Source organism: Salmo trutta, chromosome 34 (genome assembly GCF_901001165.1).
Source record: "Salmo trutta chromosome 34, fSalTru1.1, whole genome shotgun sequence".
NCBI classification, from domain to species: Eukaryota; Metazoa; Chordata; class Actinopteri; order Salmoniformes; family Salmonidae; genus Salmo; species Salmo trutta.
The window spans coordinates 14,659,123-14,677,987 of NC_042990.1; the positions used below are offsets into that span (position 1 = coordinate 14,659,123).

Consider the following 18,865-nt stretch of genomic DNA (forward strand, 5'->3'; position numbering starts at 1 on the left):
TCTGCGCATATAAAGTGAGGTCCATCCTACCATTTGGTACAATGTGCAATGGTGGGTGAAAATCTGATTATAATCCTAACACTTAACACTAACCCGGTGATTAGCATGAGAGAGAGACGGAGGTATCGGGGACGTAGGTCGGGGTGCCTTGTAAGGATTCGTCGGCGAGTGGGTAATCTGCCTCTACCATTGGATTTTGTTTATTAGCTATATGTAATCATTGTGTCAATGAGCTCAAAATCACTTGTACAATGAGATGGGTGTTTAAAACTAGTTGATTACAGTATATTATTGTACAATTACGAGGTACTATTGGTGCTACAAAACAAGTAAACCAGAAGTCATTATTCTTAAAAATTATTTTTTAAGAGACTATATTAAATGTACACCACATAATCAAACACTTCATGAAAAATTTAAAAAATCTGTAAAAATGTCAGCAGCTTCTGTATGATTTCAAAATAAATCAAGATTTTGGCATACCATATATACGGCATAGGCCACTGAAATTTCTATTACTGTAACTAACAGTAACTCGCGGCAGTTTTCTAGAGCTTCCTTGTGCTCTGTACTGTAGGTTCTTCAGAGCCTCCATCCTCCATCAACGATATGCTCAGTTCCAGTGACATAGGCAGACTCGTCTGAGGCCAGGTAGACACAGAGGTGTGCCACCTCCTTGGCAGTGCACATTCGTCCCGTCTTCTGTCTCGCTATGAAGTCTTTTAGGGCCTGTTCTGGACTAGGCTGAGCCTGGATTCTCCCCCTCAGAGATAGGGTGTCCACGGTCCCAGGACATACGCAGTTACAGCGAATGCCTTGCTCGAGAAAATTGGTTGCTATAGATTTGGTGAGCCCAATGACAGCGGCCTTGGAGGTGCTGTTCACGCATCGATTCACCACACCTTTTATACTGGAGGCCACAGACGCCATGTTAATGATATTCCCAGACTTCTTGGCCAACATCTTGGGCAGGAAAGCCCTGCTCATGAGGTACATGCTGCGGACGTTAACGTTCATGGTGAAGTCCCAGTCCGCCTCCTCGCAATCCAGGATGGAGCCGTGATGGACAAACCCGGCAACATTGAACAGCACATCTAGGTGGTCAAACTCCTTGGCCAGCGCTTCCACTTGGTCCTTCTTGGTCACATCCACCACCTTAGTCTTGATACCAGGGTGGCCATCCAGTTCCTTCAGCTTCTCTCCATTGATATCTGTTGCGGTGACATGAGCTCCTTCTTTGGCAAAGGCAATGGCTGCAGCTCTTCCAATGCCCTGGGCTCCTGTTGACAACACAATGACTTTCCCATCCAGGCGGCCCACGATGATGCAGTGTTTAATTCTACAGGCAATTTAACGCTCTGCAACGACAACAGACCATGAACTACCATCACTTCTATTAGCCAACGTACAATCATTGGATAACAAAATAGACAAACTATGATCATGAATATGCTACCAACGGGACATTAATAACTGTAATATCTTATGTTTCACCGAGTCGTGGCTGAACGACAACATGAATAACATACTGCTGGCAGGGTTTATGCTGTATCGGCAAGATAAAACAGTCCCCTCCGGTAAGACAAGGGGTGGCGGTCTGTGGATATTTGTAAACAACAGCTGGTGCACGAAATCTAGTAGTAAGGACGTCTCAAGGTTTTGCTCGCCTGAGGTAGAGTATATTATGATAAGCTTTAGACCACACTATTTTCCAAGAGAGTTTTCATCTATATTCTTCATAGCTGTCTATTTACCACCACAAACCGATGCTGGCACTAAGCCGGCTGTAACTATCGTCTGGAAGAGGGGACCAAGATGCAGCGTGGTAAGTGGTCATAATTATATTTAATGAAACACTTTAAAACTAACAAGAAAACGAAAGCCAACAGTTCTGCCAGGTGAACACACACAAGACAGAAAACAACTACCCACAAAACCCGAAAGGAAAACAGGCTGCCTAAGTATGACTCCCAATCAGTGACAACGATGTACAGCTGTCCCTGATTGAGAGCCATACCAGGCCAAAACAAAGAAATACAAAAACATAGAAAAAAGGACATAGAATGCCCACCCAAATCACACCCTGACCAAACCTAAATAGAGACATAAAAAGGCTCTCTCAGGTCAGGGCGTGACAGTACATCTTTACATTTTAGTAATTTAGCAGACGCTCTTATCCAGAGCGACTTACATTAGTGAATACATCCATTTTATTTCATGCATTTTTTTGTTTTACTGGCCCCCCGTGGGAATCAAACCCACAACCCTGGTGTTGCAAACACCATGCTATACCAACTGAGCCACAGGGAAGGTCGGCACTCAATGAGCTGTATACGGCCATGAGCAAAAAGGAAAACGCTCATTAAGAGGCGCCGCTCCTAGTGGCCGGGGACTTTAATGAAGGGTAACTTAAATCCATTTTACCTCATTTCTACCAGCATGTTAAATGTGCAACCAGAGGGAAAAAAACTCTTGACCACACTTACTCCACACACAGAGTAAGCTCTCCCTCGCCCTCTATTTGGCAAATCTGACCATAATTCTATTCTCCTGATTCCTGCTTAAAAGTAAAAAGTAAAGCAGGAAGCAACAGTGACTGACAATAAAGAAATGGTCACTGCTGACAGGAATCCCAGTAACGCTCCTGCCTCAACTCCAGATTGTCCAGAATGCAGCTGTCAGAATAATCTCATACACCACACAAAATTAAACACATCACCCCTGTTTTATTCAACCTCCAATGGCTGCCTGTTCAATATAGGATCAAATTCAAGATCCTTCTGCTCACCTTTAAAGGTCCAAAGGTGATTCACCTCAATACATATGCCAACTTCTAGAGAACTATTCCCCAGCACGCACCCTACAATCATTAGGCTCAAACAGCCTGGTCATACCAGCCACAACCCTTCACAGAGTGACAGGAGCTCCTCACATGTGGCCCCTCAGCACGGGAACAGTCTAGCTTAGGGGTCACCAAACGGTTGATCGGTATGGACTGGTCGATCCCCAAACCATTTCTAGTTGATCACCAAATACTTATTAAAAAAAACAACAAAGCCTTGCGTTCCTTTTTTTGTATTCGTTTCGCACTAGGTGGTAGGTGCACTTGATTCAGCAGCGCTAGCGCCTGGAAGGCAAAATGTTTCCATTCTGAATCATTTAATGTGTCTGAAGGTAGGACTCAACATACCTGGTAGGCCCAGAAAGCAAATCAATTGCACCTATTCACTCTTAGAAAAAAGGGTTCCAAAAGGGTTCTTTGGCTGTCCCCATAGGAGAACCCTTTTTGGTTCCAGGTAGAACCCTTTTTGGTTCCAGGTAGAACCCTCTGTGGAAAGGGTTTTACATGGAAACCAAAAGATTTCTACCTAGAACCAAAAATCTTTCTTCAAAGGGTTATCCTATGGGACAGCCAAAGAACCCTTTTAGGTTTTAGATAACACCTTTTCTAAGCGTGCAAGCCTACAGCTGGCCGATTCGATAGCTCAGATCACTGTGTCTGCACATTTTCCTCGAGCCATAGACTGGAAAAAGAAGCCTTGAATGCACAGGATAGTTAATTCTGAGATTTCACTACTTTTAAAACCAGTTCTTGTTAAAGTTCTTGTTTAAGTTTTTATTCAGCACTGTCAACACTTTGTTCTACACCTTTATAAACCAAAAAAATGCACGTTCTCCCTACTTCCAAACATTACAACCATCACTGCAGGTGCAATGAATGAGTATAGCAAAGTGTTCCATTTACATTTACGTCATTTAGCAGATGCTCTTATCCAGAGCAACTTACAAATTGGTGCATTCACCTTATGATATCCAGTGGAACAACCACTTTACAATAGTTCATCTATATCTTTTTGGGGTAGGAGGGTAGGGGGGGAGGGTTAGAAGGATTACTTAATCCTATCCCAGGTATTCCTTAAAGAAGTGGGGTTTCAGGTGTCTCCGGAAGGTGGTGATTGACTCCGCTGTCCTGGCGTCGTGAGGGAGCTTGTTCCACCATTGGGGTGCCAGAGCAGCGAACAGTTTTGACTGGGCTGAGCGGGAACTGTGCTTCCACAGAGGTAGGGAGGCGAGCAGGCCAGAGGTGGATGAACGCAGTGCCCTTCTTTGGGTGTAGGGACTGATCAGAGCCTGAAGGTATGGAGGTGCCATTCCCCTCACAGCTCCGTAGGCAAGCACCATGGTCTTGTAGCAGATGCGAGCTTCAACTGGAAGCCAGTGGAGTGTGCGGAGGAGCGGGGTGACGTGAGAGAACTTGGGAAGGTTGAACACTAGACGGGCTGCGGCGTTCTGGATGAGTTGTAGGGGTTTAATGGCACAGGCAGGGAGCCCCGCCAACAACGAGTTGCAGTAATCCAGACGGGAGATGACAAGTGCCTGGATTAGGACCTGCGCCGCTTCCTGTGTGAGGCAGGGTCGTACTCTGCGAATGTTGTGGAGCATGAACCTACAGGATCGGGTCACCGCCTTGATGTTAGCGGAGAACGACAGGGTGTTGTCCAGGGTCACGCCAAGGCTCTTAGCACTCTGGGAGGAGGACACAATGGAGTTGTCAACCGTGACGGCGAGATCATGGAACGGGCAGTCCTTCCCTAGGAGGAAGAGCAGCTCCGTCTTGCCGAGGTTCAGCTTGAGGTGGTGATCCGTCATCCACACTGATATGTCTGCCAGACATGCAGAGATGCGATTCGCCACTTGGTTATAAGAAGGGGGAAAGGAGAAGATTAATTGTGTGTCATCTGCGTAGCAATGATAGGAGAGACCATGTGAGGATATGACAGAGCCAAGTGACTTGGTGTATAGCGAGAATAGGAGAGGGCCTAGAACTGAGCCATGGGGGACACCAGTGGTGAGAGCACGTGGTGCGGAGACGGATTCTCGCCACGCCACCTGGTAGGAGCGACCTGTCAGATAGGACGAGAGGGTGGAGAGGAGGATCTGATGGTTCACAGTATCAAAGGCAGCAGATAGGTCTAGAAGGATGAGAGCAGAGGAGAGAGAGTTAGCTTTAGCAGTGCAGAGAGCCTCCATGACACAGAGAAGAGCGGTCTCAGTTGAATGACCAGTCTTGAAACCTGACTGATTTGGATCAAGAAGGTAATTCTGAGAGCGATAGCAAGAGAGCTGGCCAAGGACAGCATGCTCAAGAGTTTTGGAGAGAAAAGAAAGAAGGGATACTGGTCTGTAGTTGTTGACATTGGAGGGATCGAGTGTAGGTTTTTTGAGAAGGGGTGCAACTCTCGCTCTCTTGAAGACGGAAGGGACGTAGCCAGCGGTCAAGGATGAGTTGATGAGCGAGGTGAGGTAAGGGAGAAGGTCTCCGGAAATGGTCTGGAGAAGAGAGGAGGGTATAGGGTCAAGCGGGCAGGTTGTTAGGCGGCCGGCCGTTACAATTCGCAAGCTTTCATTTGGAGAGAGAGGGGAGAAAGAGGTCAAAGCATAGGGTAGGGCAATGTGAGCAGGACCAGCGGTGTCGTTTGACTTAACAAACGAGGATCGGATGTCGTCAACCTTCTTTTCAAAATGGTTGACAAAGTCATCCGCAGAGAGGGAGGGGGGAGGAGGATTCAGGAGGGAGGAGAAGGTGGCAAAGAGCTTCCTAGGGTTAGAGGCAGATGCTTGGAATTTAGAGTGGTAGAAAGTGGCTTTAGCAGCAGAAGACTGACCATCAATCATGTAAAAACAATAGAAGGAAATTATTATGTGCCTCAAGTAATACAGCAAATTAGCCATTACTAGTGTGATCATATGCATATTTATTTACACATATATAAAACCTATTTGGTAGATCTCGGCTTGCATATTGACTCAAAGTGACCTTGACTCAGAAAAGATGACCACTGCTCTAGCTGTACATGTCAAGGAGGCAGCTTCAATTTCCTAATATAACCTCTCTAGGGTAGGGGGCAGTATTTTCACATCCAGATAAAAAAACGTACCCGATTTAATCTGGTTATTACTACTGCCCAGAAACTAGAATATGCATATAATTGTTTGATTTGGATAGAAAACACCCTAAAGTTTCTAAAACTGTTTGAATGGTGTCTGTGAGTATAACAGAACTCATATGGCAGGCCAAAACCTGAGAAGATTCTGTACAGGAAGTGCCCTCTCTGACCATTTCTTGGCCTTCTATACTCTCTTTATCGAAAACAGAGGATCTCTGCTGTAACGTGACACTTTCTAAGGCTCCCATAGGCTCTCAGAAGGCGCCAGAACGTTGAATGATGACTTTGCAGCCCTGCCTGAAAAACAGTAGCGCATTTGGATAGTGGTCGATCTGAGAACAATGAGACTGGGGCGCGCATGCACATGAAGAGGCCATTTTACATTTTCACTTTGAACGAAAAAGACATCTCCCGGTCGGAATATTATCGCTATTTTACGAGAAAAATCGCATAAAAATAGATTTTAAACAGCGTTTGACATGCTTCGAAGTACGGTAATGGAATATTTAGATTTTTATTGTCACGATACGCGTCCGCGCGTCACCGTTCGGATAGTGTCTTGAACGCACAAACAAAACAGAGGATATTTGAACATAACTATGGATTATTTTGAACCAAAACAACATTTGTGGATGAAGTAGAAGCCCTGGGAGTGCATTCTGATGAAGAACAGCAAAGGTAATCCAATTGTTCTTATAGAAATCTGAGTTTGGTGAGTGCCAAACTTGGTGGGTGTCAAATTAGCTAGCCCGTGGCGAGCTATCTGCTCAGAATATTGGTGAGCTATCTACTCAGAATATTGCAAAATGTGCTTTTGCCGAAAAGCTATTTTAAAATCTGACACGCGATTGCATAAAGGAGTTCAGTATCTATAATTCTTAAAATAATTGTTATGTTTTTTGTGAACGTTTATCGTGAGTAATTTAGTAAATTCACCGGAAGTTTTCGGTATGTTTGCTAGTTCTGAACGTCACACGCTTGCGTCCCACCTACTCAACAGCCAGATGAATCCCGTGGCGCGTTATTCAAATACCTTAGAAATGCTATTACTTCAATTTCTCAAACATATGACTATTTTACAGCATTTTAACCTCTACGGGCTAGGGGGCAGTATTGAGAATTTTGGAAAAAAATATGTGCGCATTTTTAACTGCCTCCTACACCAACTCAGAAGCTAGAATATGCATATTATTGTTTAGGTTTGGATAGAAAACACTCTGAATTTTCTAAAACAGTTTGAATGGTGTCTGTAAGTATAACAAAACTCATATTGCAGGCAAAAACCTGTGAAAAATAGATTTAAAAAAATGAGAATTTTGTGACTGTACTATTTAGTGTCATTGTTTTAAAGATACCACAGTGAGAAAGGATTCAGTTCGCAACTCCTACGGCTTCCACTAGATGTCAACGATCTTTAGAAAGTTGTTGGAAGCATCTGTCATGAATACAGACCGAATTAGAAAGCTTACAAGTTGACACGTCATCACTTCATTTTTTGCGCCTGCGCATGAATCTGAGAAGAGTGTCTTCGTCATTATCGTTTATTCTAGACACTTGATAGGTTGTGTGAAAATATTACCGATGTTTACTGATGTTTCACGTTAAAAATGGACCAAAAGATTCATGCTAAACAACGTTTGACATGTTTAAACAAACGTAAATAGATTATTTACTAGGTTTTCTTTAGCTTTTCGACGTGACTTTACACTGCCCACCTCATTTTGTGGGAGCCTACTGAACGCTAACTATTTGGACATAAATTATGAACTTTGTCAAAAGAAACCACATTTGTTCTGGACCTGGGATCTCTGGCAGCGCCTTCTGATGGAGATAATCAAAGGTAAGGGGATATTTAGAATGTTATTATCGATATTAGATGATGCTAATGCTAACGGTATAGCTTAGCTTAGCTTAGCATATAGCTTATTGTTGTTAGCATAGTACCCAGTTTATGCAAAATGTGATTTCCCAGTAAAGTTATTTTGAGATCTGGCCATTCGGTAGCAATTACGAGATGATAATATATTATTCTTTGAATGACAATATTATAATTTACCAATGTTTTCGAATAGTAATTCCGTGATTTGTAATGCTGGATTCACTGGGTGCATTCGAGCCGAAAAAAATTCTGAATTTCACCGCGACTGTAAATGCTGTTTTTGGATATAAATATGAACTTGATGGAACTAAAAATGCATGTATTGTATAACATAATGTCCTATGAGTGTCATCTGATGCAGATTGTCAAAGGTAAGTGCATAATTCTAGCTAGTTTTCTGTCTGTTGATGCCCTTCTTTGAATTGGCTAAACATTACACGCAGCTATTGTCAATGTACTCTCCTCACATAACCTAACTTTATGCATTCTCCGTAATGCCTCTGAAAATCGGACAGCGTGGTTAGATTTAGGAGATATATCTTTCAAATGGAGGAAAATAGTTGATTATTTGATTATTTGAAATGATTACTCTTGCAGTTTTGAATTCCCCGCCATGGTCACATGACAATGAATCCCAATACCGGGATTAGATCGGGATAAGATCCTCAACAGGATAACAGATTTTAAATGAACTTTACAGGGTAATCACACTTTGAGATAAAAGGGGATGCGATACTCAGAAAATGAGCTAGAAAGCCTAGCTCGTCGCCATCTTGGAACAATCGCACATCACATCTGATCTTGTATAATATTGCCAATAATCCCTCACCTTTAGTTGTCTTCATCAGAAAGCACTTCCAGGAATCCCAGGTCCACGACAAATGTATTTTCGGTCGAAAAAGCCCATCCTTTATGTTCCATTAGCTTGCTGTTGTTAGCGCGTCAGAAGGCTGTATCCAAATGTTGATACGGGCGCGGGACTTGGCTAACAAAAAATGACTTTTTTCCCTCCTGTAGGTTCGGTCAAACATGTCAAACGTTGTATAACATTAATCTTCAGGGCCTGTTTCAACAAGAGAGCCAATCAGATTCGAGTGGGACGATTTCATTGTGTTTCAAAACGTTTCCAAAGGTGGGGGCAGACACGGCCGCCGACGTCACAATGCTGATGGCCCTCCTACTGTGACCAATTGCCACATCGTCTCCTGCACTGAGTTTCGACAGCAGAAGCTTCAAAACAATTTGTAAAGACTGGGGACATCTAGTGGAAGCACTGGAAAGTGCTTAATTATAATTTTTTCACGTTGTGAATTACAGGGAAGGCTGTGAAGTCGAGTCCACAATTCAGAATCCCACTTCCTGGTTCAATCGGTCTCGGGGTTTTGACTGCCATACGAGTTCTGTTATACTCACAGACACCATTCAAACAGTTTTAAAAACTTTAGGGTGTTTTCTATCCATATAAAATAAGTATATGCATGTCCTGGCTTCTGAGTTTGATTAGTAGGCCGTTGAAAATGGGAACGGTAATGTGTGTATATGTATAATATATATATATATATACAGTACCCGTCAAAATGTGTCCAAAGAGAATTACAATACTGTGTATATATACATATATATAACGTTTGACCCAAGTTAACCTCTCTAGGGTATGTGGGACGAAATCGTCCCACCTACTCAACAGCCAGTGGAATCCCGTGGCGCGATATTCAAATACCTTAATGCTATTACTTCAATTTCTCAAACATATGACTATTTTACACCATTTTAAAGACAAGACTCTCGTTAATCTAACCACACTGTCCGATTTCAAAAAGGCTTTACAACGAAAGCAAAACATTAGATTATGTCAGCAGAGTACCCAGCCAGAAATAATCAGACACCCATTATTCAAGCTAGCATATAATGTCACATAAACCCAAACCACAGCTAAATGCAGCACTAACCTTTGATGATCTTCATCAGATGACACTCCTAGGACATTATGTTATACAATACATGCATGTTTTCTTCAATCAAGTTCATATTTATATCAAAAAACAGCTTTTTACATTAGCATGTGACGTTCAGAACTAGCATACCCACCGCAAACTTCAGGTGAATTTACTAAATTACTCACGATAAACGTTCACAAAAAACATAACAATTATTTTAAGAATTATAGATACAGAACTCCTTTATGCAATCGCTATGTCCGATTTTAAAATAGCTTTTCTGCAAAAGCACATTTTGCAATATTCTGAGTAGATAGCTCGCCATCACGGGCTAGCTATTTTGACACCCACCAAGTTTGGCCCTCACCAAACTCAGATTTACTATAAGAAAAATTGGATTACCTTTGCTGTTCTTCGTCAGAATGCACTCCCAGGACTTCTACTTCAATAACAAATGTTGGTTTGGTTCAAAATAATCAATAGATATGTTCAAATATCCTCAGTTTTTTTCCTGCGTTCAAGACACTATCCGAAGGGTGACGCGCCCGGCGCATATCCTGACAAAAAATGTCAAAATAATCCATTACCGTACTTCGAAGCATGTCAACCGCTGTTTAAAATTGATTTTTATGCAATTTTTCTCATAAAAAAGCGATAATATTCCGACCGGGAAACCCTGTTTTCGTTCAAAGACGAAAAAATTAAAACATGGAGTCATCTCGTGCACGCGCCCCCAGTCTCATTGTTCTCAGATCGACCACTATCCAAATGCGCTACTGTTTTTCAGCCATGGCCTGCAAAGTCATCATTCAACGATCTGCCGCCTTCTGAGAGCCTATGGGAGCCTTAGGAAGTGTCAAGTTACAGCAGAGATCCTCAGTTTTCAATAAAGAGAGTGTAGAAGGCCAAGGAATGGTCAGAGAGGGCACTTCCTGTAAGGAATCTTCTCAGGTTTTTGCCTGCCATATGAGTTCTGTTATACTCACAGACACCATTCAAACAGTTTTAGAAACTTTAGGGTGTTTTCTATCCAAATTATATCCAAAATTATATGCATATTCTAGTTACTGGGCAGTAGTAATAACCAGATTAAATCGGGTACGTTTTTTATCCGGCCGTGCAAATACTGCCCCCTACCCTAGAGAGGTTAAACATTTTAAAGGCAATGCTACCAAATACTAATTGAGTGTATGTAAACTTCTGACTCACTGGGAATGTGATCAAAGAATTAAAAGCTGAAATTAAATAATTCTCTCTACTTTATTCAGACATTTCACATTCTTAAAATAAAGTGGTGATCCTAACTGTGTTACGCCCTGACCATAGAGAGCCTTTTATTCTCTGTTGGTTAGGTCAGGGTGTGACTAGGGTGGGTTATTTAGGTTGTTTTATGTCTGTTGGCCTGGTATGGTTCCCAATCAGAGGCAGCTGTTTATCGTTGTCTCTGATTGGGGATCATTTTTAGGCAGCCATTTCCCCACTGGATTTTGTGGGATCTTGTTTTGAGTTAGTGCATGTTGCACCTCTGTCGTCACGGTTCGTTGTTTGTTTCTTTTTGTTGTTGATAAGTTTCAGTAATAAATTATGTGGAACTCAGAACAAGCTGCGCCTTGGTCCGTCTCTCCACACAATCATGACAGAAGATCCCACCCCAACAGGACCAAGCAGCGTGCCCAGGAGGAGATGGCCTCCTGGACTTACGAGGAGATCGAGGAGAGAATATCCTGGACTTGTGAGGGAATCTTGGCAAGATACAAAAGCCTGCTGTTGAAGCAGACGCAAGGAGAGAAGGGAGGACAGCGACAACGCCGGTGTTCGTGGCCACAAAGACAGCCCGAAAGACAGCCCAACATTTTTTTTTGGGGGGGGCACGCGGGGTGGTCGGCGGAGCCGAGTAATGAGCCAGAGACCGTCAGGGAGTCGAAGGAGGAACTCGATGAAAGATTCCGGAGAGAGGTGGTGGCGATAAGAGAGCTGCAGCGTGGGCATGTTGAAGAGCGTGACACCAGTCCGGTGTCATCTGCAACGGTTTCACGCATCTGACCTCCAGTGCGCCTCCTCAGTTCGGTACGCCCTGTGTCTCTTCCACGCACTCGCCCTGAGGTGTGTGTCACTGTGTTGGTTCAACGCACCAGGTCTCCATTGCGCCTCCACAGCCCAGTACGTCCTGCGCCAGCTCACTGCACTCGCCGTGCGAAGTGTGTCATTGTTATGGTACAATTTCTGCCGGTTCTACACACCAGGTCTCCAGTGCGCCTCCACAGACCAGTACGTTCTGTGCCAGCTCCTCGCACTCGCCCTGAAGAGCGTGTCACCAGTCCGGTGCAACCTGTACCGGCCCCACACATCATGCCCCAGGGCGCCTCCCCAGTCCGGTACGTCCTGTGCCTGCTCCTCGCAATCGCCCTGAAGTGCATGTCACCAGTCCAGAGCCTCCGGCGATGGTTCGCAGTCCAGAGCTTCCGACGACGGTTCATAGCCCAGAGCTTCCGGCGACGGTTCACAGTCCGGAAACTCCTGCGACGGTTCACAGTCCGGAAACTCCTGCGACGGTCAACAGTCCGGAACCTTCCGCGACGGTCAACAGTCCGGAACCTCCTGCGATGGTCCACAGTCCGGAACCTCCTGTGATGGTCAACGTTCCGGAGCTTCCAATGGGGGTCAACGGTCCGGAGCTTCCAGGCAAGGCGTACAGCCCCACTCCAGGGCAGGAGCCTCCCTCTGCACTGGTGCCCAGTCCAGGCACGGTGTCCAGTCCAGCTCCCAGGCCGGAGCCTTCCTCTGCGCTGGTGCCCAGTCAAGACACGGCACCCAGTCCTGCTCCATGGCAGGAGTCTTCGTTTGCGCCAGAGCCCAGTCCAGGCATGGTGCCCAGTCCAGCTCCATGGCCGGAGCCTTCCTCTGCGCTGGTGCCCAGTCCAGGCACGTTGTCCAGTCCCGCTCTAAGGCAGTCCAGTCCAGGCACTGCGGCCAACTAAGCTCCATGGCCGGAGCCTTCTTCTGCGCCGAGGCCCAGTCCAGGCACGGTGTTCTACCCGGCTCCGTGGCCGGACCCATGGTCTGGGCGGGGCCAAAATCCTGCACCAGAGCCACCACCCATGCTGGCGGATCCAGGAGAAGAGTGGGTACTTTGCATTTACATTACATTTACATTTACATTACATTTAAGTCATTTAGCAGACGCTCTTATCCAGAGCGACTTACAAATTGGTGCATTCACCTTATGATATCCAGTGGAACAACCACTTACAATAGTGCATCTAAATCTTTTAAGGGGGGGGGGTTAGAAGGATTACTTTATCCTATCCCAGGTATTCCTTAAAGAGGTGGGGTTTCAGGTGTCTCCGGAAGGTGGTGATTGACTCCGCTGTCCTGGCGTCGTGAGGGAGCTTGTTCCACCATTGGGGTGCCAGAGCAGCAAACAGTTTTGACTGGGCTGAGCGGGAACCGTGCTTCCACAGAGGTAGGGAGGCGAGCAGGCCAGAGGTGGATGAACGCAGTGCCCTTGTTTGGGTGTAGGGCCTGATCAGAGCCTGAAGGTACGGAGGTGCCGTTCCCCTCACAGCTCCGTAGGCAAGCACCATGGTCTTGTAGCGGATGCGAGCTTCAACTGGAAGCCAGTGGAGAGAGCGGAGGAGCGGGGTGGCACCGGAGCCGCCACCGACGCTAGATGCCCACCCGGACCCTCCCCTATAGAGTCAGGTTTTGCGGCCGGAGTCCGCACCTTTGGGGGGTGGGGGAGTGGGGTACTGTCACGCCCTGACCATAGAGATCCTTTAATTCTCTATGTTGGTTAGGTCAGGGTGTGACTATAGGGTGGGTTATCTAGGTTGTTTTATGTCTATGTTGGCCTCGTATGGTTCCCAATCAGAGGCAGCTGTTTATCATTGTCTCTGATTGGGGATGAAATTTAGGCAGCCATTTCCCCACTGGTTTTTGTGGGATCTTGTTTTGAGTTAGCTCATGTAACACCTCTGTCGTCACGGTTCGTTGTTTGTTCCTTTTTGTTGTTGATAAGTTTCAGTAATAAATTATGTGGAACTCAGAACACACTGCGCCTTGGTCCGTCTCTCCACACAATCGTGACAAACTGACCTAAGACAGAATTTTTACTAGGATTAAATGTCATGAATTGAAAAACTGAGTTTAAATGTATTTGGCTAAGGTGTATGTAAACTTCTGACTTAAACTGTGCATTTATATATAAAATATATATATGTATATACAGTACCAGTCAAAAGTTCAGACACGCCTACTCATTCAAGTGTTTTTTTTTATTTTGACTATTTTCTACATTGTAGAATAATAACGAAGACATCAAACGCATTAAATAATACATATGGAATCATGTGGTAACCAAAGTGTTAAACAAATCAAAATATGTTTTATATTGGAAGTTCTTCAAAGTCGCCACCATTTGCCAAGATGACAGCTTTGCACACTCTCGTCACTCTCAGCCAGCTTCATGAGGAATGATTTTCCAATAGTATTGAAGGAGTTCCCACATATGCTGAGCATTTGTTGGCTGCTTTTCCTTCACTCTGCAGTCCAATTCATACCAAACTTTCTCAATTGGGTTGAGGTTGGGTGATTGTGGAGGCCAGGTCATCTGATGCAGCACTCCATCACTCTCCTTGGTCAAATAGCCCTTACAAAGCCTGGAGGTGTGTTGGGTCATTGTCCTGTTGAAAACAATTGAAAGTCCCACTAAGCACAATCCAGATAGAATTGCGTATCGCTGCAGAATGCAGTAGTAAACATGCTAGTTAAGTGTGCCTTGAATTCTAAGTAAATCATTGACAGTGTCACCAGGAAAGCAGCACCATCACACCACCTCCTCCATGCTTCACAGTGGGAACCACAGATGCGGAGATCATCCGTTCACCATCTCTGTGTCCCACAAAGACTGCGGTTGGAACCAAAAAGTCGCAAATTTGGACTCATCAGACCAAAAGACAGATTTCTACCTCTCTAATGTCCATTGTTCGTGTTTCTTGTCCCAAGCAAGTCTCTTCTTATTATTGGTGTCCTTTAGTAATGGTTTCTTTGCAGGAATTCGACCATGAAGGCCTGATTCATGCAGTCTCCTCTGAACAGTTGATGTTGAGATGTGTCTGTTACTTGAACTCTTTGAAGCAGTTTTTTAGGCTGCAATCTGAGGTACAGTTAACTCTAATGAACTTATCCTCTGCAGCAGAGGTAACTCTTGGTCTTCCTTTCCTGTGGCGGTCATCATGAGAGCCAGTTTCATCATAGTGCATGATGGTTTTTGCGACTGCACTTGAAGAAACTTTAAAAATGATTTGACATTTTCTGCATTGACTGACCTTCATGTCTTAAAGTAATGGTGGACTGTCATTTCCTTTTGCTTATTTGAGCTGTTCTTGCCATAATATGGACTTGGTCTTTTACCAAATAGGGCTGTCTTCCTCATAGCACCCCTACTTTGTCACAACAGAACTTATTGGCTCAAAGTCATTATGAATGAAAGAAATTCCACAAATTAACTTTTAACTAAACTTTTTGGATTGGACTCAACAATGCATTCTTTCACACATGGTGACATTTTCAATTCAAGTCATGTGTTTCTCTTCAGAAGGGAATATTTTCTCTGTGAAAGGTACAATTACATTGTTTTACAACATTAATGCCTAAGTGTTGCTATCTCGGGGTATTAAACAAATCAATGGGAACCAGTGTTAAAAAATTTATTCATGAGTCAAAGAATAAATATTGAACAAAAATAAATGCAACAATTTCAATGATTTTACTGAGTTACATTTCATACAGCTCATATAAGGAAATCAGTCAATTGAAATAAATTCATTAGGCCCACCAATTGCTGGGCAGGGGAGCATCAATGGCTAGGGTGGGGAGGGTATAGGCCCACCAACTATGGAGCCAGGTCCAGCCAGTCAGAAAAGCCCACAATACGGCTTTATTACAGACAGAAATACCCCTGTTTCATCAGCTGTCCGAATGGCTGGTCTCAGACGATCCCGCAGGTAAAGAAGCCAGACTTGGAGGTCCTGGGCTGCCGTGGTTACACATGGTCTGCGGTTGTGAGGCCAGTTGGACGTACTGACAAATTCAATGTTACAGGCCGCTTATGGTAGAGAAATTAACATTAAATTCTCTGGCAACAGCTCTGGGGGATATTCCTGCAGTCAGCATTGAAATTGCACGCTCCCTCAAAACGTGAGATATCTGTGGCATTGTGTTGTGTGACAAAAATGCACATTTTAGAGCTGCCTTTTTTCCCCAGCACAAGGTTTACCTGTGAAATGATCATGCTGTTTAATCAGCTCCATGATATGCCACACCTGTCAGGTGGATGCATTATCTTGGCAAAGGACAAATACTAACAGGGATGTAGACAAATTTGTGCGCAAATTTGAGAGATAAGCTTTTTGTTCTCGTTTATTTCAGCTCATGAAACATGGAACCAACACTTTAGATGTTGCGTTTATATTTTTGTTCAGTATATTTAAGATGTGTCACGTCTGCTCCTTCTCCTCTACTCCGGCGTACAACATCTCCAGAATACTAACCACCAGTCCTGGGATTCATCATTACGCACACCTGTTAATCATTATGATTCACACCTAGACTACGTTACCTTCATCATTTCCTCCCCTTTATATGTCACTCTGCCATGTTCACTCACCAATTGGAATTGTTCTTGTGTATCAGCGTACTGTAAATGTTGTGTTCTTGGATTTGTTGTTTTATTAAAACAGTTCACCTGCACATGCTTCTGACTCACCGCCTCATCATTATAAAATGGCTAAAATGCCTTTAGTAATTCTGGATTGATGTGAGTATTTATTTTAAAAAAAAACATTTTGGACAAACGTTGAAAAAAGCAGGGAGTTTGTGAGATTGTTGGCTTTAAATGTCATGACCTAAGTTGTTTCTTTCTCTAAGACATATTAAAGACATCCAATCTAATCGGTACACAGCTATCAATCCAAAACGATTTGTGACATTTTCAAACGCAAGTGATGTGTTTCTCTTCATTGGGGAATATTTTCTCTGTGAGAGGTACAATTACACTGTTTTACATCATGAATGCCTAAGGGTTGTTATCTCTGTGTATTAAACAAAGCAATGGAAACCAGTGTTTAAAAACAGATTGAGAGTCATTGAATATTTTTTAAGATGCCTAAAATTCTTGAAGTAACTCTGGGTTGACGTGCATGGCTGTTCAGGTGATGTCCTCATTTACTGACAAAAATAAGTCAAGTATTAAATTAGACATCAACATCACAAGTGTTAAGATCAAATATTGTTCAATTTGAAGCTAGATATGATAGCTTTCTCAATATATTTGAATGGTTAGTGCCAACAAATATTACATAATAACAATCATTTTATTTGAAGGCAAACTATTTAGACAAAATGTGATGAGAATCTGTGGCTACATGTCTTACTTTTGGTTCCATTACAACTTTCAGAAATAAATAGCAATTAATCATAATGAAGATGCAGGATGATCAATCACCAAAACCCATTGTCACATACAGGATGACTTTGGCTTGAGACTGTCATCTCTCACTACACAGACAGGTTGCTTCCAACAATGTACCAATGCCTCAGTTTAACACGTGTGTAGATGTTGCGGCATCAATTGGGACAGAGAGGATGAGTCGGAAATGGGAAGCCCGTCACAGGTAACGTCACTGCCGGATCTGCTTCTAAACATGAGCAGAATTCCTGCCTGAATTTGAAACCCTGCCTATCCAAACTTGTTGAGAGAGTTGTCTGAAGATGATCTTCCCCTCAACACACTTCCCCTTTTGAAAAGTCAGAGAGAAGCCGACATACTCCCCGGACCTTCTGCCGTTGCCTAGCTTACTTTGCCTGACGATTCCCACTGAATTTTTTTCCACTGCTCTATCGATTGCTACATACATTGTCTGAAACAGCTATCCTAGAAGTCGTTTGTGACTTCAAAATGAGCGGCATTGTACAAAAACTCATCAGCGATTGGATTGCATCTAACAAATCTAACCAATCAGAGTATCAAAGTTGATAACATCATCATGTAGGCCACGGTTTCGGGGACCAATCAGAATAGTCAGAATGTGTTTGCGTTATAGAAATCATTAGAGAGATGACTCAGAGTAGATGAATTGGCCGGAGTGATGTAGATGGGTAGTCAGGCAATTGCTTAAGATGCTCCAAGGTTTGGGATATCCGAGACTGTCATCTCAGGTTTTGTTGAATGTGAAATTTGAATGTAAATGTGAAATTTCATATTACAACAAGGGTATTCTTTCCCTTCACTCTCTAAATAGGTTGGGTAATATAAGCCTTTCAAACTTAAACTGTCACACCCTAAACAAACAAAAATGCTCTTTGCATAGCCAGTATAACAACATTCCACATTAGTAAAGGTGGCTCTGATTTGAATAATTAGACAAGTTGAGTCAGCCATCCATCTGAGGGATCTTGTACAAGTTCAGAAGTGATACATGTTACTAGTTTTGAGGGTCAGTGTGGCAGATGTGTTGTTGCCTAACCTTATCCACCTGGCAGCGGCCCGTGAGGACATCCAGGATCCAGTTGCAGAGGGAGGTGTTCAGTTCCAGGGACCTGAGCTAGTGATGAGCTTTGAGGGCACTATGGTGTTCCTCTTGTCCAGGTGGGAGAGGGCAGTATGGATTGCAATAGAGATTGTGTCGTCAATGGATCTGTTGGGGCAGTATTCGAGTTGGAGTGGGTCAAGACTGTTTGGGATGATGGTGTTGATGTGAGCCATTACCAGCCGTTCAAAGCATTTCATGGCTTCAGATGTGAGTGCTACGGGGCAATAGTCATTTAGATGGGTTAACTTGGAATTCTTGGGAACAGGGACTATGTGAAGTAGCACACAACTTTTGGTTTGTGAGCTCCACTTTCAGAACTGCTGGCAAAACAAAAAATAATCTCTTTAAAGCCAAATAACAGTGGCTCCGCCACTTGGTAAATAGCTGAGGGATGAGGCTAGGCAAATGTATTCCCTCTTATAGACATTTCCTCTAGTGCAAGTACTTTCATCTGCTTTAAGATGAACATTATAGTTTTAACTGTTTTAAGCTATACATTATTTACAAGAA

The 18,865-nt window shown here is 43.7% G+C and overlaps 1 pseudogene; it reads right to left on the reverse strand.

Annotated features, from left to right (window-relative positions):
* Positions 1 to 498: 498 nt before the first annotated feature.
* The window catches only part of LOC115173167 (3-hydroxybutyrate dehydrogenase type 2 pseudogene), a 31,002-nt pseudogene continuing 12,635 nt past the window's right edge, over positions 499 to 18,865 (reverse strand).